At 33.6% G+C, this 22,023-nt stretch overlaps 1 protein-coding gene, 2 long non-coding RNA genes and 1 pseudogene across 3 annotated transcripts in view; 1 reads left to right on the forward strand and 3 right to left on the reverse strand.

Annotated features, from left to right (window-relative positions):
• The window catches only part of LOC149475537 (uncharacterized), a 134,716-nt gene that overhangs the window by 19,232 nt on the left and 93,461 nt on the right, over positions 1 to 22,023 (reverse strand). The gene's annotated exons all lie outside the window — the stretch shown is intronic.
• Positions 10,726 to 12,419, forward strand: LOC149475538 (uncharacterized). The gene is made up of 2 exons (XR_016318036.1): positions 10,726 to 11,506; positions 11,762 to 12,419. It is a non-coding gene; the product is annotated as an uncharacterized LOC149475538 (long non-coding RNA).
• LOC149475539 (uncharacterized) lies at positions 12,118 to 12,840 on the reverse strand. The gene is made up of 2 exons (XR_016318035.1): positions 12,606 to 12,840; positions 12,118 to 12,302 (listed from the first exon to the last, which is right to left on the reverse strand). It is a non-coding gene; the product is annotated as an uncharacterized LOC149475539 (long non-coding RNA).
• On the reverse strand, positions 17,631 to 19,570 carry LOC149475540 (uncharacterized; annotated as a pseudogene).

Consider the following 22,023-nt stretch of genomic DNA (forward strand, 5'->3'; position numbering starts at 1 on the left):
AATATGATTGAAGTTCATTTTCAATGAGTAATAAACGACGCTCATTTGCTATTACAACCATCCCGCTCGCACACACACCCACACTACGAGTGTAAGCGAGACAGCTATATACCCTGCCTTGTGATAGGAATAACAACCTTATGTTCTAGGTAAAAAGGTATAAAATAATTAAGCAAATATATAGTGATTAATTTTCCATTTTATAAAGTGCTACATATTGGTCGGTAATTGAAAAATATTCATATTTTTTAAGTTCATTGTTTTTCTATTTAACGAAAGGTTCATTGGTTAGTAATTTGCTTTCTTAACCGCGTTTTAGCTTCACCTGTATGTTTGTATGCAACCGACTCTTTACATTCGATTTTGACTCACTTTAAACGGACAGATTTAATTCAAACTTTGTACACTTATCAAGGATCGGTGACAATACAATAATGAGTGTCTTTTTTATTATTTACAAACTAAGTAAGCATATTTATGTATTGTTAAAATTGGTTAAAAAAACTCTTGAGTTTGAATTAAAAATAGCCTTTTTCTTATTAAAATAGGTACATTACTTAAAAACTACCAAAGCAATTTCGCCATTTTTAAAAGCATATTTCAATAAACATCACAACTAGAGATTTACCTCAGCTTCCAGTAAATTACAAAAAACTCAAACAAATTAAAAAGGCTATTTTAGGGAAAAATTCGCTATAAAAATTCACCAAAGAAAATAATACCTCAACTCAAACAGTACATGTTTTCCGCCGTTTGCCCGCGATTAGAGGATTACCAAAATCGGCTTAGCTGGTCCGGAGGAAATTAGAAAATATGTAAAACATATTTTTATTGCGTTACCGGTTTATGTTTTGTAAATGTGAAAACAAAATTGACGTAGATGTTTGTAACTTCATAAGTCGTAACTCACGGACGGCTGAACCGATTTTAATAATATTTGATGTGCTGGATTTGTCTTCAGTTGAATTAAGATAATATGTAGATGCCTACATATTAAAAAAAATTAAAAGAGCGTGTGTGCCGAGCACACGTTTCAGAAGTGAACCTTCTTTGACAAGATTCAAAGACTGCACAAAAATCGTCGCCTTATTCCATGACGTGATGACGTTGCCATGACGAAGTTTCACTTCAAAAAATTCCGAACGTCGTATATGCTTTGAGCCTTTGAAATTTTTATATTAAAATACGTTGAGTAGTTTATACTATTTATTACATACAGACAGAAAAAACTACCTTTATAGTATTACTAGCTACGCCCCGAGGTTTTAACCGCGTTGCTCCGCTCCTGTTGGTCTTAAGTTCTTAACGTGATGATAGCCTATAGCCTTCCTCGATAAATGGGCTATCTAACACCGAAAGAATTTTTCAAATCGGGCCCGTAGTTCCTGAGATAAGCGCGTTCAAACAAACAAACTCTTCAGCTTTATAATATTAGTAATAGTGTCCGACCGAACTTTCGGTTTCGGTTTCGGTTTCGGCCGAGTTTCGGCCAAAAATCAAGTTTCGGCCGCAGTTTCGGTTTCGGCCAAAATCGGCCGAAACTTTTGCCGAAACCGAAACTTATTTCGCAAGTTCAGTGAACTTAGTTCACACACGTTGTGACACACGTTCACGCTCGCCTAACTTCGTTTTCCTCGGCAACGCTTTGACGGACGCTGTCAAAGCGTTGGTTGACCCACGCTGGTGGAAACAATTTTTGATTATCTATGTTGAGATTGGAACTGGGTGTAATAGTAATTAATAATTATTATTTTTATATAAGAGGTACCTTAAAGAGACTGATTATTCTTCTAAGTACAAATACCAATCCAAAGTATTAAAGACTCTTTAATAAAGAGAAAGATCTCAAAATACCAAAACTTAGTATTAAAAGTAACAGTAACAATTACTGATTTGATTTAGATGACTGATTTAACTGAGAACTTAATTTGAAAAAATAATAAAAATTAAAATTGTTATTATTAATATTTTAAAAATACTATTTTTTTATTTTATATTAAATAAATGATTACAACAAATTTAATATACTGTGTTTTCATTTCATGCCCTAATTAAGGCAAAATAATAGGTAAAATGCACCAAAGTTCAGTATTTTTAGAAATTTCATACTTGACCACGTGAGTTTCGGTTTCGGTTTCGGTTTCGGCCGAAACTGAAGCCACGGCCGAACATTCGGTTTCGGTTTCGGTTTCGGCCTGGAAACCAGTTTCGGTCGGACACTACTTTCATGATAATCATAAATTCGTATCTATGAAACATTTGCGGGCAAACAAACATCATTATATATAGATTGTTCGAAAACATGACAGTGGAATAACCCATGATATTGGTAGTATTTTAACGGGTTTATTACCGGTTTTTAACATGCGATGTGTCCTTATATTCATGAATTAAAAACTAATATGTACTAGCTTTCCGCCCGCTTTGTCTAAAACCTAATAAATTATATACTAAAACCTTCCTCTTGAATCACTCTATCTATTAAAAAAACCGCATCAAAATCCGTTGCGTAGTTTTAAAGATGCAAACATGAATGCATGAATGCATGGCCAATGGGACAGAGAAAGCGACTTTGTTTTATACTATGTAGTGGTACCTATGTATAATGTAATTTCCTAGGAGAAGTAAAATAGGTATATTTTTAACGGATTTTAAACTCGATTTATTCGTAAAACCTAACATGCAAATGTTCATACGGTCATCATCTTAAAGTCAAACTTATGGTAGAAGATAAACTCAAGTTAGCATTTGAACTTAAACTTAACTAAACTGAAACTGCTGCGTTAATCTGACTTCTCAATAAAATATTTTATATAATTATGTATGTATGTAAGTATGTTAAAAACTAGTATTAACCCGCGGTTCAAACACAATTTCTTTTTCGTAGTTGTTAGTTAAATCCATACTAATATTATAAATGCGAAAGTAACTCTGTCTGTCTGTCTGTTACTCAATCACGCCTTAACTACTGAACCAATTTGCATGAAATTTGGTATAGAGATATTTTGATACCCGAGAAAGGACATAGGCCACTTTTTATTGCGAAATATGTACAATAATATTATGTAGTAGTGAATAATATCAAATCTTTTTTGATTTCTTACTTTTCCGTTTTTGAAGTCGGTTGTTTTTAACGCAGTTATTTTTATTTAATACTTTTTAGTGTATTTTTCAACACGAATCAAACGAGCCCAAACTCGATAAAGTTGAGTCAATATATTACTGAGTTCCTATGGCCACCTTCCGATTCCATCATCAAATCAGCTTCATGTCATGATAATGTTTCATCGCTATCAAATTTACATACGTATACAAAATTTCAGCTCAGTCGGTTACCGGGAAGTGAATCAAAGTTACTTGCTACATATCAACTTAGTCATCGAGTACAGACAAAAATGCTCATAAAATAAAAACTACTGGGCCTATCCGAAAAAAAAAAATGTATGGGACCAATTCGACACCATCCCGCATCGAACAAAAAAAGAATCACGTAAATCGGTTCAGAAACCTCGGAGTAATCGGTGTACATACATAAAAAAAATATATACCGGCCGCATTGATAACCGCATAAAATCGCATGGAGAGTAGTGTCCGACCGAAACTGGTTTCCAGGCCGAAACCGAAACCGAAACCGAATGTTCGGCCGTGGCTTCAGTTTCGGCCGAAACCGAAACCGAAACCGAAACTCACGTGGTCAAGTATGAAATTTCTAAAAATACTGAACTTTGGTGCATTTTACCTATTATTTTGCCTTAATTAGGGCATGAAATGAAAACACAGTATATTAAATTTGTTGTAATCATTTATTTAATATAAAATAAAAAAATAGTATTTTTAAAATATTAATAATAACAATTTTAATTTTTATTATTTTTTCAAATTAAGTTCTCAGTTAAATCAGTCATCTAAATCAAATCAGTAATTGTTACTGTTACTTTTAATACTAAGTTTTGGTATTTTGAGATCTTTCTCTTTATTAAAGAGTCTTTAATACTTTGGATTGGTATTTGTACTTAGAAGAATAATCACTCTCTTTAAGGTACCTCTTATATAAAAATAATAATTATTAATTACTATTACACCCAGTTCCAATCTCAACATAGATAATCAAAAATTGTTTCCACCAGCGTGGGTCAACCAACGCTTTGACAGCGTCCGTCAAAGCGTTGCCGAGGAAAACGAAGTTAGGCGAGCGTGAACGTGTGTCACAACGTGTGTGAACTAAGTTCACTGAACTTGCGAAATAAGTTTCGGTTTCGGCAAAAGTTTCGGCCGATTTTGGCCGAAACCGAAACTGCGGCCGAAACTTGATTTTTGGCCGAAACTCGGCCGAAACCGAAACCGAAACCGAAAGTTCGGTCGGACACTAATGGAGAGCTTAATTTTCATTAAAGGCTCTAATCGCACGGAGAGCTTAATTTTTACAAAAAGCTTTAATCGCACGGAAAGCTTAATTTTCACAAAAAGCTCTAATCGCACGGAGAGCTTAATTTTCGCAAAAAGCTCTAATCGCACGGAAAGCTTAATTTTCACAAAAAGCTCTAATTGCACGGAGAGCTTAATTTTCACAAAAATGAAAAAAGCTCTAATCGCATGGAGAGCTTAATTTTCATAAAAAGCTCTAATCGCACGGAAAGCTTTATATTCACAAAAAGCTCTATTCGCACGGAAAGCTTAATTTTCACAAAAAAGCTCTAATCGCATGGAGAGCTTAATTTTCACAAAAAGCTCTAATCACACGGAAAGCTTAATTTTCACAAGAAGCTCTAATCACATAGAGCTTAATTTTCACAAGAAGCTCTAATCACACGGAGAGCTTAATTTTCATAAAAAGCTCTAATCGCACGGAAAGCTTAATATTCACTAAAAACTAATCGCATGGAGAGCTTAATTTTCATTAAAGGCTCTAATCGCACGGAGCTTAATTTTCACAAAAAGCTCTAATCGCACGGAGAGCTTAATATTCACAAAAAACTAATCGCACGGTAAGCTTAATTTTCATTAAAGGCTCTAATCGTACGGAGCTTAATTTTCACAAAAAGCTCTAATCGCACGGAGAGCTTAATTTTCACAAAAAGCTCATATCGCACGGAAAGCTTAATTTTCACAAAAAAACTAATCGCACGGAGCTTTATTTTCACAAAAAACTCATCGCACGGAGAGCTTAATTTTCACAAAAAACTAATCGCACGGAAAGCTTAATTTTCATAAAAAGCTCTAATCGCACGGAGAGCTTAATTTTCACAAAAAGCTCTAATCGCACGGAGAGCTTAATTTTCACAAAAAGCTCTAATCGCATGGAGAGCTTAATTTTCACAAAAAGCTAATCGCACGGAGAGCTTAATTTTCACAAAAAGCTCTAATCACATGGAGAGCTTAATTTTCACAAAAAGCTCTAATCGCACGGAGAGCTTAATTTTCACAAAAAGCTCTATTCGCACGGAAAGCTAAATTTTCACAAAAAAAGCTCTAATCGCACGGAGAGCTTAATTTTCACAAAAAACTAATCGCACGGAAAGCTTAATTTTCACAAAAAGCTCTAATCGCACGGTGAGCTTAATTTTCACAAAAAGCTCTAATCGCATGGAGAGCTTAATTTTCACAAAAAGCTCTAATCGCACGGAGAGCTTAATTTTCACAAAAATCTCTAATCGCACGGAAAGCTTAATATTCACTAATAAAAATAACTGCGTTAAAAACAACCGACTTCAAAAACGGAAAAGTAAGAAATAAAAAAGATTTGACATTATTATTCACTACATATTATTTATATGTGCTATTTATTAAAAAGGTTTGATGTCGGTGCACGGGCTTAATACTAAGTGCAATGTTCGGCACCAACTTCAAACCTATTTAATAAATAGCACATCCATACTAATATTATAAATGCGAAAGTAACTCTGTCTGTCTGTCTGTTACTCAATCACGCCTTAACTACTGAACCAATTTGCATGAAATTTGGTATAGAGATATTTTGATACCCGAGAAAGGACATAGGCCAATTTTTATTGCGAAATATGTACCACGGGCGAAGCCGGGGCCGACCGCTAGTATTTAAATAATTTTACCTATATATATCCTTATTATCACTAAAACATAGAAACACTTCAATTTTACAACCATTTCAGCACGAATTTTATCTATTGACAGTCCTAGGAAAAAAACTAACAAGTGACAGCCCTACCCATGATATTGGCAAAGATAATCGCGAATATGGCCTGTCAAGACAAAGCGACGTGGGACCGCATTATGCAATTGTGTCTGTCACATGCAATTGTATTATTTAACGCGTAATTGAGTGCGTCTGCGATCTAGACTGCGCTAGGGCTGCCACAACCGAGTTATTAGTTGTAGTAAGTAGTAGTATTAGTTAGAATTTAATTTAAGAGAAATTAGAATGAGTTAGGTTTGTAGTTATATGCTCGGTTTTGTTCCCAATTAACTTGTTTCATGAATTTCTGTCTATAATAGAACTACATGAAATTCTGTGTAGTAGGTTAGTAGTTATGTGAACAGACAGACAGACATCTTAGCATTAAAGCGGTAAGGCTTTGTTTGAAAGGAATCATTATCTTATCACATGCATTTTTATGCCATAATATCACTATACATACATAGTATAAAACAAAGTCGCTTGTCCCTTTGTATGCTTAAATCTTTAAAACTACGCAACGGATTTTGATGCGGTTTTTTTTTAATAGATAGAGTGATTCAAGAGGAAGGTTCTAGTATATAATTTATTAGGTTTTAGACAAAGCGGGCGAAGCCGCGGGCGGTAAGCTAGTTATAACAATAACCTTTTTCTTCAGGTATCAAACATTTTTAATTAACGCAACTCTAGACTCGTACCGCCTCCTTGGTACAGTGGTTGACGCGTGAGCGTAGCACCGAGGGGTCCTGGGTTCGATTCCCGGTGGAGACGAAGAAAATAAAAAGCCCTTGGTCTGGTAGGACACAGAAGGCTGATCACCTACTTGTCCCTAAAGAAAATCGATCAGTGAAACAGATGTATAATGCATCTGCCCCTTACCCCACTTGGGGACATGGGACTTCACACTAGTTTCACACCAAATTTCATCAATAAAGGTTATGAAAACGTAACAGGCAGCCGAAATATCTTTATAGTATTACATACAGATATACTTTATAAAAATATCGCAGTTGACAACCCTATCTGGACCACACATTAGTGTGTGTGAAATTCAAATTTAAAGTGATTTGTTTTCTGTGATTGGATATTAGAATATTAGATGAATAGAAATATCATCATGATCAATTTTTTTTATAAAACAAAGTGACCTCCTATGTAGCTTTAATAATATTATGCCTTGATGTTTAAAAGAAAACTGCGAGTTGTATAGAAAACATTAACTCAGTGATTTTAAAAATAATAGGTATTTATAACTTAGTGTGTTTTTTTTTAATTATACGATAAGTACCAATATCTATTTGGAATCTATACTAATATTATAAAGCTGAAGAGTTTGTATGCTTGAATGTGCTAATCTAGGAACCACGAGTACGATTTCAAAAAAATATTTCACTGTTAGATAGCCCATTCATCGAGGAAGTCTATAGGATAATACTAGCGGTCCGCCCCGGCTTCACCCGTGGTACCTACATGTTTAAACAATCCCATCTCTCAAGTTGGATCGAACTGCACAATGCACATGGTGTTCGAATTTTATTATAATCGGTTAAGTGGTTTAGGAGTCCATTGAGGACAAACATTGTGACACGAGATTTATATATATATTATAAGATAAGATATATCATCACGCTAAGACCAATGCGGGCAAAACCGCAGGACACAGCTAGTAATAAAAATAAGTCTGAAGGAGGTATTGCAAGCTATAAACATAACTTTATATATAAAAACTTACATTTATGAAGTATCTTATTATCTGCCCCTTACCCCACACGGGGGTAAGACCCAATGTCCCCTTGAATGTTTACGCAAATCGTTTTAAACCACTAAATTAGACAAATGTATATAAAATGGTTGCTTATAATTTATTGTAAATTGTCTTTCGGTTACACACCTGAGCGTATACAGCGGGTGGCGCGTTTTGATACTTTCATAATTCATTGTTTTAATTAAATTTATTTTATATCATAGGAAATACTAATGCAATAACTTGCAAACTATGTGTATAAATGTGATGGAGAATGGATGTATAGATGTAGATAATACTGATTACTATTTATATTAATAACTAGGTTTCCGCCCGCGGCTTCGCCCGCGCAGTCAAAGAAAAATCCGCATAGTTCCCGTTCCCGTGGGATTTCTGTGATTGCGTCATTTTCCCGGGATAAAAAGTAGCCTATGTCCTTTCTCGGGTATCAAAATATCTCCATACCAAATTTCATGAAAATTGGTTCAGTAGTTTAGGCGTGATTGAGTAACAGACAGACAGACAGAGTTACTTTCGCATTTATAATATTAGTATGGATGAGAAGAAAGTGAAGAAAAGGCAAAAATTTATGTTTGTTACTCTTAAATGAAAGAACAGCAAAATATATGTGGAATTTAACAAAAATATTGTAGTCGATTAAGAAATATTTTCAAGGACACCTCCATATAAATTCATTTATTTTGTATATCCTAACGTTTATTTCTTTCTTTCTTTAATTTATCAAGTATCAAATAGATTCGAACCCACTACAATACAGTGCGGTGCCCAGGTGTGTTATTAAGACGTTTTTCTTGTCACTGTTAGTGTTGTGCTCAAATATCGATAAAATTTTATCGACTCATTGTCTTATTGGATAGTAATAAAGTGGAAAGTTAATTAAGCTATCAATGTCTTTGTAAAATTTATTGTTTAATATACCGTTTTGGTTAGTAAGTTACAAGTAAGTATAATTACGAAGTTTTTAACGACTTTAAATTCTAGGTTTGTCAAATACATTTCCATTTAGGTATTTAGTTATTACATGAAAGGAAAATAACAATAAAATGTTTGAAATCCACTTTGATAAAATAATTTATTGTTGTAAATATGACTGGGGGATATAAACAATTGAAAATAAGGTCAACGCAACACGAAAAATTTAGTTATATATAACGTTGAAAGAATGTATGAAACCTCTTTAATTGACACAATACACAAACCACACATAAAGACCTATATCATAATATGTATTATCTATACGAATATTATTAAGCTGAAGAGTTTGTTTGGCTACTGGTCCGATTTGAAAAATTCTCTTTCGGTGTTAGATAGCCCATTTATCGATGAAGGCTATAGGGCATAGGCTATATAAAAGAGAAGCCACGCGGGTAAAACCGCGGAGCGCAGCTAGTAATATTTCTTGAAGTGGATAAGAGCTAAGCTAAGATCTTAAAGTTCATTTTAATACAAGACGCGCTTAGTTGCACAAGTAACATGTATCTTGCGATAAAATCAAATATTTTAGTATGTTTATCTGATTATTGCTACACGTTCCCGTAGTTCTGAGACTAGCGATGACCTTTGGCTTCGTACGTGTTTGTGAGTTGTGTGAAATGTATCGTATCTTATTTCGTATTTTGCACGCCTCATAAGCGAAGCGTTGAGGTGGGTACTACTGTCACTTCGCGCAAAACATCTGATTTTTCAAACTTAAAATGTCTTTATGTATCATACATTGCACTTGTAAGATAATACATACACACACATATTAAGAAAAAACACTATTTTTAACGTTCATGATATTTTTGATGTCATTTTTGTTATTTAAACTAGTTAAAAACAGTTTAAAAAAGTTCTGTCTTGGACGTCCGTGTGTCTGTATGTGCGGATCCTTTTTCTTGTTAACACGATAGCGACCGAAATACTTTACTAATCGAGTCTTTTTTTCTCTCTTACGCTTGAGTATGCTCAGGAATAGAACCCTTTCATTTTTCAGGGTCTGATTCGATGTGGTTTAATTGTTATTAAATAAACAAAAATAATAATTAATAAATATTTATTAAAAAAAAATTATGAGGCGTGCACTTTTGGATTTTCCAAATTATTTGTATACTGTATTTAATATTATTATTTTGTATAATATATTGTATTTAATATAAGTCATCATATATATTTATGTAAAGGATCAAACAATTATGAAAAAAATGGAGATACACAGTAAAATATTATATACTTAACTCTGTACATCTTTCTGTGAATGGTTTTTTTCTTAACAATTGATTTTCTCCATAAAAATCTATCGACATGTATCGCACATCACTTTATCGTTTCCGCACTATGGTAGGTATTGTACAAGTCCATAAAGATTTAGGACGTAAAGTGAATTTTAAAGAATACCCTCAAATTTATGAACATTTAACGACGCGGTTGGCGCAGTGGTAAAGTAACTGCCTACTGAGCCGACGGTCCCGGGTTCCATCCCCGGTCAGGGCAAATATTTGTGTGATGAACTCAATTATTTGTTCTTGGGTCTGGGTATTGTGGTTCTTGGTATGGGTCTTCTTCTTCTCTTATATATAAAAATGAATCGCAAAATGTGTTGGTAAGCGCATAACTCGAGAACGGCTGAACCGATTTCGATAATTCTTTTTTTATTATATTCCTTGAAATACGAGGATGGTTCTTATGTAGAGAAAACGTAAATATGTACCACGGGCGAAGCCGGGGCGGACCGCTAGTTATCTATATATATGTATTTATTAAATATTATATTTATCGTCGCCTAGTACCCACAACACAAGCCTTAATTGACCTTACTGTGGGACTAAAGTAACCGTCATGAGAAGCTATAAATTTTGTAAACAAGTGTTCAGGAGTTCACAACATTTGGACCAACAAAAAAAATGAATTTGTTTAAGATTTAATAAATTATTAAGTAACAAATATTACAATTAACAAATATACCAATACACATATATATACAAATATAACAAATATACCAATTAACCTAACCAATTACTTCACAATTTAAAACCTACTTCTAATATTAACCTTAAGTTTCCAAAGATTAGCGCGTTTGAACAAACAACTCTTTCTTTTTACTTATTATATATTTTAGATAAATTGTATTACGCACCTTTTGACGTTTTTTTCGTGGCGAATTTATTTCCTTAGATGTACTGGCTACTGGCTCCATTATACGTAATAACAAATAAAATTAACGCAACAATTAAAGTAACAACAATAAAAAAGTGATAACGAAACAATAACAAAATTAACAATAACAACCAGATCCGCGATATATGCAAAGCAATGAAACAAACTCGTACGCATTCGAAACTCGAATGATGCGTTTATTTCAAAATGGCGTCCCGATAGTTCACAATCCCTGCGACGGACGCGTTCCGGTACCAAGAAACACAAACGATAGCGCTTTGCGTCGTTAAAATATGATCCGACTAAATTAAATAGGTTGTTACTTTCATATAACCCGTCTATATTTCATGTCGATTGAATATGGTCAATTTATTATTATCTCGCAGTATAAAATGTTTACTTAGTAAAAGATGTTTGTTTACATAATTTATAGCTTCTCGTGACGGGTACTTTAGGTCGATTTGTGTAATAATGTCTTATACACAGAACAGTAAAAACATATAGAAGTGCTGTAATGTCTAATTAGTATGAAAACCAGTGTCGTCAAACCCACACATTTAAACCGATAGTTATACAGTACACTACAAGTAAACTATGCCTTTGATTGGACAGCTTAATTTGAGTAAAAACTGACTTAGGTTATAAATTCAGCATTTCAATATGTACCCTAACGCACCATGTTACGGTTTATTTTAGTATAACATCCCTAGGTATATTAGCTGTTTTGTTTCTCATTGCACAGAAATTCCAAATTCGAAAACATTCAGCTACTCCACAACAGAGGGCGTTAGTTTTCGATAGATATAAATTTGAAACGCAACACATAGATATAAGGTTGAAATTTGTGTCACTCAACATTAATGACATTAACTTGATATTTATCTGATGCTATGCTCTGAGGGATGTCAGCCTTGTTATCGATAATTCACAAATAAATATTTTTTGTGTATTTTTTTTCTTTCTTTTATATGAGTATAGTATAATGCGTCACATTTTGGAGTATGTTTATTAGTTATTACTACTAAGTACGTCTTTTTATATTATTATTATTAAATAAAAAACGGAATAGAATAGTATAAATCTATATTTACAAAATACAAACAGAAAATATGCATTATTTTAAATCTTGGAACTGCTGTAGGTTTGATGTATCGGTGGCCTTTGTTAGACCGCTTAGTACTGTTCGGCATCCAGTTAACTCGTCACGTTGCATATATCCATTTCTCTTTTAAATTAGCCTCTTTGGGAAATCTATAAATAAATTAGACAAATGAAAGCTAAGGAAAAATAAAATAAAATTTAATATTTATAATGTTTGTCTTTTCTAAAGTATCGATACTGTCGATATGCACCACAAGCATCACTAAAGCGACATTCGTTTGTTTATTGCAATAATATTCCAGAAAGTCTTGTTTGCTGTTCAATCTATAATAGTACTAATTTCTTATGGATTAAGGTTCATTTTGACTAATTATTTGTATACAATTTTGACAAATTACGACAAGCGAAGTTATAACATAAAATATAATTAAAATAAATTAAAATAAGACTTACCGACGGTATGAAATGCCTTCATTGCTGATATTATTTCGTCTGCTATCATTTTTGCACTCTTTATACCGAACAACACGTCCTAATTAATGAATAAATATGGAAAAAAGGTTTGACAGCTGACAACCGACTCGAATATTTTTCTGCGCACAACTGAGAGCAAGTTAGGTGATCTAAACTTATCATTGACACATGGGCCACGCCCACATCACACTTCTATCTACTTTACTGTTCTGTGGTCTTATAATATTTATAATATTTATTTATTTATAATTTATAAATCCATACAGGATGTTTACAAATTGAATCATTTGGAAAAACTAACTATAGCCCGCGGTTTCACTCATCACTTTTCTTTATAAAAGTTTAAGTTTATATGTATAGATTTTCCTTGTCAAAAATAAGAGATTCATTATATCAATCTTAAAATAACCTACCTATTCCATCGAAACAATAATTTCAAAATAATAGAAATATCACTATCACGACTTAAAAACAGGTACAAACACAACCTTCTTTTTGGAAGTCGGTCAAAAAACAAAATGGCGGGCTCTTAGAACACTTGAAGCATTCTCAGACGGTTTAAGCATCATAAGTAAGTACTTGGAAGGTTTTTATGAAAAATAAAAATATTTTTGATGATGCTTACTTTTAAGGGGTAGGGTTAAGTTAGTTGTGTTAACTTGAAGTTATAGTGCAGTGGTTGACTTATTCTAGAGGGTTGGGGGTTCAATTCCCGTATCAGAGAAATATTTATTTTATATACTATGAACTACAGTATCTTATCGGCTATTTTCTGTATTTCTAAAAATCGTTTATAAAGAAATTGTATGATTTGATTTAATAATTACTTTGACGTGGTTTAGTTATTTTTCTCATCTAGATTATGATTTAGATTAAAACAAAACATTGTAATAATATTATCACAGAATACTTAAATGTAGGTTATAGGTACGTATCTACTAAGTATTAACTAAATGAATACTGAGAATTATTCAATTTCAACAAAACATTAAACACACTAAAAATTGACCCTCTTCTTAAACTTAGAAGCTAAGAGACCCGCCATCTTGGATTTTAGAAAACTTTACGACCACAGATAAGAAATTGGCGGGAAGCCAACTAGTAACTGTCAAATATGATTCAATAATCTTCGTAGTGAGCTTAAATTTTGTGCTTTTGATACTTTTAAGAAAATATATGGTTTACTACAGAATCGGTAGGCTTTAAGTGATGAAATATTCATGTAGAGATAGTTTATCTATTCCAAAGTAGTAAAAAAAAGCGAAGTCCCATGTCGAGTAAGATGCATTATGCATGATACATCTGTTAAAATGATCGATTTTCTTTAGGGACAAGTAGGTGATCAGCCTTCTGTGTCCTGCCAGACCGAGACATTTTTTTCTTCATGTCCACTACACAAATATTTGTGTTTTCTACCAACACAATATATTTAAAAATTATCATTCTTCATATACCAACAACTTCCCAACAAAAAAATCACATCCACGCACCAACTAATATTACTACTTATAAAATCCATATTATTAATACATTATAAATGCGAAAGTAACTCTGTCTGTCTGTCTGTTACTCAATCACGCCTAAACTACTGAACCAATTTGCATGAAATTTGGTATGGAGATATTTTGATACCCGAGAAAGGACATAGGCTATCTTTTATTGCGAAATATGTACCATGGGCGAAGCCGGGGCGGACCACTAGACAACTCTGTGAATAAAACACTAGTCATAACCGCCACAGACAACAAATCGCGTTGACAGCTCGTCAAGTGACATTGACAGGTGACAGTTCGCGCCAAAAGCAATTTGCGCGGGCCACTCGAGAGCTATTGAACCGCCATGTTGATATTGTGTTTCGAAGTATTGTAGTATGATAACTATTATCTATGTCTAGAATCGGTTCACTAGTTTATAGGAAACTACTGAACCGATTCTGATGAAAATTTGTATGTATGTAGGTACGTTATGATCTTCTAGAGAAACGTAATTATAGGCATAGGTTAGCGGAATGCAATTATTTTGTAGCAATAGTTTTAACTTAAAAATTATAGGTATACCTAAAACATCTAAGTTAAACCAGACAGAACGAATAATAAACATATTTATATCCCTATCCCATTCAAAAATTATAATTCTATAAACTTCATACTAAAACAGAAGCAAAACCGCAGGCTCTATCTAGTCAGAAATAAAACGTTCGTAAACACCCGCCCCAGGTTATTCCGACATCATTAATTTAAGAATATTAAATACGTTTCATTATCATAATATTGTGACTTATTCGAACAGTTCTTGAAACGATAAGGCTGTTTACAGACGCAGCGGTTTGTAGGATACGGGAAAAAGCGCTACGTTAATACAGCATAGACTATAAGACATGGTTTGACGGCCTAAAAAAAACGTTACGAGTGTAGTTTTTTTAGTATGAGTGCAGTTTATGTTACTATCTTGGCGAAGTATATAAGGTGAGGCTAAAAATGTTTATATTTTATACTGTTTTCAGGCCTTGAAACATAGATATGAAAATTTTGAACTAACACATATAAGTTAAAATTGATGAAAAACACCCTTCAAACATGTTTCTGTCTCTATTCAATTATTCATACAATAAAAAATCATGTGTACATTTGTGGAATTAATAAAACGCGGCGTTTCAACCGCTCCGTGTACAAAACGCCTTTTCTATTATTGCGTGTTTCATCATTACATTGTGTACATAATACCTCATTGTTTTTTATTCATATTTTTGGAAATTTTACGAAATATAATTAATTGTTTGTCTTGCCCAGTGTTATAAGAATTTATTATTTTATTTTTAGCTTTCTATGAAGTCAGTTTTTCTATTGAAATAAGCTTTTCTTATATAAAAGCAAACAAATATTTAAATGGTGATTAAAGATGTTACAAATATTTACTCTCTCTATTATAATTGGTTTAAAATTTCATTTTTATAGCACAAACATTGATTGTCCTTTTTAAAGTAAATTATAATTTATTATATAAGTTACTTAAAGCGAGAAAAACCGCGGGTATTCGCTAGTTATATGAAATACCAAACAGGAAACGGATGCGGCCGAAATCGCGCGAATCGGCCCTCGATCGAAAACGATTTGTCAATAGTGATTATAGCGCGACTGACAGTATTGATACTTGGATATATGTATATACTTAAATAAGGTGCAGCTTGTTCGTTTGTTTAAACGCGATTCACTTATATAATAGAGCTGTAAAGATTGTTTGTTTGAATTCGATAATATCAAGAATTAGTAGTTCACTTGTAACTGATACTGATAAGCAGAAGAATTTTACTTTTGAATAAATTACTTCAAGAGAAGAGCGAAAAGGTATCTCTAGCGAATCGCGTTCTATCTTAGACCACATCTTCGCTTACCAACAGGCGAGATAGTGGTCAAGCGTTTCCCTATGTCCCGTAAAAAGACTTAGTAAACTACATAATAATAACATATCTTCCTAAATACTTGTTACGGTCACTTTATTTATTCACCACGAACGAACTCAGTACCTATCAGATAGCCACCATTGTAGTGTTTTTGTTTACAATAGACTTAAGTTAAGATAGAATAGAGATATTTCGAAGTTTTACCAGCCACACAATAACACACGTTGAAATTACCTGAAACAATAAAACAAACCAATTAATCAATAAAATAATTCAATTAATAAATATCAATTAAAAGTAATCGAATAGCTTTGTAATAGGCATGACGAAAGATTTTGAAATCCTCTTCCATAATGTGTGTATACGTTTACTATACAAGAAAAACCCTATATTTCGGTAATATACTTAAATTTAACGAAGATAAAAGCCATTTTCCAAAAAATATTTATTAACTGTGCCAAAACAGCTCGCAGGTGTCATGGCGTAGGAGTGACGTCACACTTTGGTAAATACGTAATTATTTGTACGCATTGCGAAGAAAATTAAAAAAATATTTATTTAATATGTGTTATAGAAACGAATTTCTAAGTTTATAAGTGGTGTGCAGTATTGCAGTGTGAATCCACATAAAAATAATGCTAAAAAATGTGTTAGTAATTATTTTAAGCGAGAAAATAATAAGAAATGATTGTATAAAGTTGGCGCGGAGAAACCCGAACCATGTATTCGTGAATTCGCAATTATATTTCTGTTCTGAGTCGATAAAGCATACGTGAAACAATAGAAAATAAATAAAAATGCGTATTCTCAACATATTCATAACAACAAAAAACATCTGACGTGAGTTGTTTACTTAAGCGTGACGTCACGCGTGTTTTAGTCAAAATGGCCAACTGCAGTATTTCAATGTTTTATTTTATTGATAATCTCATTAATCTTAATGTTTTTAAGATTTCTAAGTCACTATATGTAATTTATCTATTATACATTTTCCCTTAAAAACACTAATACGATCATTTATGGATACTGTCGTCATGCCTATTGTATCAATAAATGTGATATTTTAATTATTATACTGTGAAATATTAATTGTAATTGCAGCATAGTAACTATTGCTTTATTATCTCTACAAATTCAATAAATTATATCAACAATTAATTGATATTAACGTTGCATATGATAAAAGCTTTATAAGGTAGTTTTGGTTAATCCCAAGAACCGAAATGGCTGGATTGATTTCGATGAGAATGTTAGATTTCGAAAGTTCAAAGAAATAATATTAACTTACAATAAATAGTTCAATTTCTTCGTATATTTCCAGATTATTAATGTAAATAAATTCAAAGTATCAAAACTGTTAAATCGCAGTACACAAATTTGATCATCGCGTCGTTAAGTGATTGGCTTTTATACAAGAATGGACAAACGACGTTTTATATAAATGTTTTTATATTGTTCAACACTAGGCTTTTCCCTTGGTTTTATTCGTTTCGGAATAAAATTACAGCTTAAGAAAATTTACAACTATTGATAAATTATCGATGATTGTTTTACACTAATATTTAAATGAAAACACGTAAATATAATGTATACTTCATGTTCCCGCTTTAGGCATGGGAACTGGAATTTCTTTAGGGAAACTCAATATTACTTGTATAAAGATTTTATTTTCAACACCAACGCCCCATTTGTACAAAGGTTTCTTTGTGAGTAAAAAAAATACATTCTACCCGGCCAATAAATGATAAATTAATAAAAATGACAATCCATGTCGGTGCGTGCGCGATTGCTATTATAAATTAACAGGCGTAGACATAATCCTCCCCCCGGTGAAAAGCGTAGATTTTCAAGCTTGAAGGTCTTCAGAAGTGGGCAGAGGACACAGTCGAACCAAAGGTCTTCGAACGCAGCCTCTCGTAGTTTCGACGTCCGCAACTCGACAAACGCCGTCTGTTCCATGGAATAATCGAACGATACGCCCCATGCGCCAACAAAGTGGTGGAGAATTATCCTCTTGAAGCAGTACGAGGTCTCCGACGTTTATTTTTGATTTGTCAACCTTCCATTTGGTTCGTAGTTGCATTTCTGAGATATACTCTTTCTGCCATCTCTTCCAGAAGTGTTGGCGAATTTGTTCAAGTCTGCCATATCTATCCAGGGAGCTCTCTTTAGAGTTGTCTTCCGATTTAGAAGTGCCCTGGGGACAAGGAAAGGAAGTCATTGGGGGAAGATGACATGGGACACAGAGGACGGCTATTGAGAATGGCCTCCACTTGAGCAAACAATGTCGAAAGTTCCTCAAATGTGAGATGAGTATTGCCCATGACTCGCTTTATATGAAATTTAGCGGACTTAACCCCGGCCTTCCATATTCCACCAAAGTGAGGAGCGTAAGCGGGGATAAAAGAAAATTTTATTCCCTCCTGAGCAGCAAACTCAGACAGAGGTTCCTGATTAGCCTTTAGAAAACTATTCAATTCTTTCGCGGCAGCTACAAAATTTTTACCGTTGTCGGAAAACATTTCGGTTGGCTTCCCACGGCGTGCCACAAATCTGCGAAGTGTCATAATATAAGCATCTTTTGTCAAATCAGACACGACCTCTAAGTGAATGCATTTGAAACGCAGACACACAAACAAACATAAGTAGCACTTAATTACTCTAGCACCGCGTCCTTTACGATTTAGAATGAAGAAAGGGCCCGCATAGTCCACTCCAACAGACTTGAAGGGAAAGTCAACGTTGACGCGATTTGAAGGTAAGTCAGCCATTTTTGGATTATAGGTCTGACCACGAAGACGAGTGCAGGTAACGCAGTTTTTGAAAAGAATAATTTAATTATTCAATTAATAAAATGCCGGTAAGTTTATTATTTTTATTTTGTTTTTAGAGTTGGGTAAAATCGTAGAATGTAAGTGAAAGTTATTTGAAGTTTTGTAAATTTAGAATATTTTTTAAAATCAAAATTAATTTCAGATTCGACGGCTGTATGGACCTTGACTTCAGGTAAGTCTTCTTCGTGTTTTTTGTTAAGTTGAGCCCATAAGCGCATCGAGATGCATCGCTAAACGAATGCAATTCGATGATTTTTGGTGAATCACAAAGAACTCTACGAGAAATATCGATGTTTGAAAGAAATTTTAGATTATCAACAATGTCCAACCAGTCATTTTTGATATCCTGCGACACAGGTTCATCCCACTCAACACCCTTGAGCCACAATTTTTGGAGCAACATCTTTGGTTGAATAATACACGGGCTCAAAAGACCCAAAGGATCGAAGATTCGAAATGAACTTGAGAGGATATGTCTCTTTGTGATTTTGTCACTATGAAGTGGAATTTCGATTGGAAAATTGAAGGCATCCTTCGATGGATCCCAACAAAGTCCGAGAGTGCTCGACGACTCACTGATTGTCAAATGTTCTGTATTACTTTCGTGTAAATTTTAAAATAAGTTTTTTGAATTAGTTTTGTACTTTCGTAGAGGAAAACAAGCTGAATTTAGAGCGTTTGAAACTGAATTTTGAATGTATTAAAGTTGATCTTCATCATCACAGGGCCCGGTGATTAGATATCATTTCGTCTAAATCTTTTCTCAAGATTTAGGAATCGTTTTTTAGCTTGAGAATATGAATCGCCGAGGCAGTCAGGTGAGTCCTTTAGGGGTAACTTCACACAGAATCTGCCGCTTTCTAAGCGAGTGCTGGTATTTAGAAAGTGTTTTTCGCATGTTATGTCATTTTGACTTCCAACAGTTTTTTGGGGTAGCTCTTCAAGCTCCCAGAATTTTGTGAACATTTTGTGAATTTCGTTAGAAGTAGGGTTTGTATTTATGGCATGATTGCAATGAATTTCGCTACTACGAGAATTATTAATTGGGCCAGCTATTAACCAGCCGAATTTAGAATTTTGCAATTTAGGATTATTAGGACCTAAAGAAAGCTGTTCGCTTTCTAGAATGTCCCAGAAGATATCTGCTCCAATTAAAACTTCAATCGGAGCTGGCTTGTAGAACTCAGGGTCCGCCAAAGTTAAAGAATTAGGTATTTTGAGACCTTGAATGTCAACTGGGGTCTTAGGTAAGCGGCCCGTCAATTCGTTGAGAACAAGACATGAAAGAGTAACGCTATAGTTGCTATTTAGAGATTTTAATTGAGTAAGACAGCTTTCGTGCACTGTATTAGAAGAATTATTGCCAATGCCAATGACATTCATTGCCTGCAATGGGCAAGTTCTTAATGACATTCTTCGTTGCAGGGATTTAGTGACAAATGAAGACTGGCTGCCACAATCCAAGAGAGCACGAACCTTTTCTACTTGCTTATTAATTGGGTTAAAAACTTCTATCAATGCTGTAGATAGGAGAACATGTTTGGACATTTGTCTAGAAAAGGCTGCTACAGATTCGTTTGGTTCAACTTGTTCATCTGTGCTGAAGTTGGCAGTGACGTCATCATTAGAATCATGGAGAAGAGTGTTGTGTTTTTGCTGGCATTGTCGACATGAACCCATGCGGCAGTCACTGACAGGATGCCCTTGTCTGAGGCAATTTCGACATAATTTATATTTATTTACATACGACAGCCTATCTTGAATGTTTTTAGACTTAAATGTTGGACAGTCATAAATTCTGTGATTTTCGTTACAAATTATGCAAAGATAAACGTTTAATTTATTTTGATTAGATGTAGAAAATGAATTAGTATTTCTATTTGTATTAAATTTATTATTTTTTTGTGAATTTAGTTGTGAGGGACGTGACGTGAATTGTGATTTAGAATTATTTTGGGATTCATTATTAGTGCCAACCTTATTACGATTCAAAGATTCCAACACATCTGCACGGTTGATTAAAAATCGTTGAAATTGTTGCAAAGTTGGAATGTCATCAATAGTATTTCGATACTCTTCCCATTTAACAAGAGTACATTTGTCCAATTTAGAAGACAAAATAAATATTATAAGTACATCCCAGTAGTCAGTAGGCTGACCCAGGCTAGACAAGGCGCGAAGATTTTTTGTAACATGATCGACTAAAAAACGTAGTGACTTGTCTGACTCACGAGTTAAAGATTGAATATTAAGTAAAGAATCTAAGTGATGATCAACAAGAAGCCTTTTGTTATTATATCTGTCGCAAAGTAGCGTCCAGGCTGCCTGGTAGTTTGCTGTTGACACTTCGAGATTAGAGACAATCCGTGCCGCATCACCCTCAAGGTAAGAAATTAAATAATGAAATTTATGTATATCTGTAATATTTTTGTTTTTATGAACTAAATTTGAAAATGTATCGCGGAACTCTAGCCAACGGAAGTATGAACCATCAAACTTTGAGATTTCGATTCGTGGTAATTTAACATTTGAGTCTTGATGGAAAGAGTCTTCATTGCCCATCGATTTCCTACGATTTTCGTTGTCATTAAATAAATTATCATATTGTTTAATCATTATTTTAGCAGAAGCAATACCTTGGACGAAATCGTTCTCAATGTCGTCTCTTTCATCAATCTCAGAATCTATATTTTCAGAATTAAGAACCTCAATCTCAGTCTGCAATACATCAAACTTTGTTGACAATGCTTCGAATTTGCCAAGTTTCAATTTAAATTCAGCCATTAATAGTTCATTCATTGAAATGGACTCGCTAATTCTGTCCAAATAATTTTTAAATTTTGTAATTTGGCCCTTAATAGCAGACCTTTTTGAATATAAATCTCTTAATAACTTTGGATTAGGTTCCGTAGACATTTTGTAAAATAGTTTGATTGAATATTGTTATGAAATTAAAATTTAATTGTATGTAATTATTTTGAAATTATTTAATTATTTTTCGATCAATTAATTATTTAAATGCACGTCAACAAGCTTGATAAAATTATGGAAGAAATAAAATGCTTATCTCACGCTCCTCGCCTGGTGGAACCTGCCGCTGGTAGCCGGGCTGCTGCTCACACGCAGCTGCTTCGCAGAAGATCGTGCAAGCGATATTTAGTTG

Source organism: Colias philodice, chromosome 30 (assembly GCF_061535455.1).
Source record: "Colias philodice isolate Cphi_HAF_F1 chromosome 30, ilColPhil1 Martin Lab GWU primary, whole genome shotgun sequence".
NCBI lineage: Eukaryota > Metazoa > Arthropoda > Insecta > Lepidoptera > Pieridae > Colias > Colias philodice.